Raw genomic sequence first — 1,230 nt, forward strand, 5'->3', positions numbered from 1 at the left:
GTCATAGAGGTGAATGGAGATAACGTCAGACTAAAAGGTGGAGGAGACAGCATCAGAGAAAGAGGGCGAGGTGACAGGGTCAGAGTAAGAGCAGGAGGAAATATAGCATCAGAGAGGGCGAGGAGACAGCCTCAGAGTGAGGGGGGGGGGGGGGGGGGGGGGGGGAGATGGCATCAAAGAGAGGGGTTGAAGGCGACGGTTTCATAGAGATGGGGAGGAGATGGCGTCAGAGAGGGCGGGGAAGGAGACAGCGTCAGAAAGAAAGGGAAGGAGATATCGTTACAGAGAGGTGAATGGAGACGACTTCAGAGAAAGAGAGGGAGGAGACAGCGTCAGAGAAAAAGGTGGAGGAGATGGTATCAGAAAAAGAGGGGGAGGAGACAGGCTCAGAGTAAGAGGGAGAGGAGACCGCGCTAGAGAAAGAGGGGGAGAAAACAGCGTCAGAGAAGGGGGGAGACAGCATCAGAGATGGGGAATAGACAGCGTCAGAAAGGGGGGAGACAGGGCCAGAGAGGGCGAGGAGACAGAGTCATAGAGGAGTAGTAGACAGCGTCAGAGAAGGGTAGTAGACAGCATCAGAGAGGGGGGAGGAGACAGAGTCATAGAGGAGTAGTATACAGCGTCAGAGAGGGGGAGGAGAGAGCATCAGAGGGGGAGGAGAGAGCATCAGAGAGGGCGAGGAGACAGCGTCATAGAGGAGTAGTAGAGAGCGTCAGAGAGGGCGAGGAGACAGCGTCATAGAGGAGTAGTAGAGAGCGTCAGAGAGGGTGAGGAGACAGAGTCATAGAGGAGTAGTAGAGAGCGTCAGAGAGGGCGAGGAGACAGCGTCATAGAGGAGTAGTAGAGAGCGTCAGAGAGGGCGAGGAGAAAGCGTCATAGAGGAGTAGTAGAGAGCATCAGAAAGGGCGAGGAGACAGCGTCATAGAGGAGTAGTAGACAGCCTCAGAGAGGGCGAGGAGACAGCGTCATAGAGGAGTAGTAGACAGCCTCAGAGAGGGCGAGGAGACAGCGTCATAGAGGAGTAGTATAGAGCGTCAGAGAGGGCGAGGAGACAGCGTCATAGAGGAGTAGTAGCCAGCGTCAGAGAGGGCGAGGAGACAGCGTCATAGAGGAGTAGTAGAGAGCGTCAGAGAGGGCGAGGAGACAGCGTCATAGAGGAGTAGTAGACAGCCTCAGAGAGGGCGAGGAGACAGCGTCATAGAGTAGTAGAGAGCGTCAGAGAGGGCGAGG

Source organism: Crinia signifera, chromosome 6 (assembly GCF_055691185.1).
Source record: "Crinia signifera chromosome 6, ASM5569118v1, whole genome shotgun sequence".
Classification (NCBI taxonomy): Eukaryota; Metazoa; Chordata; class Amphibia; order Anura; family Myobatrachidae; genus Crinia; species Crinia signifera.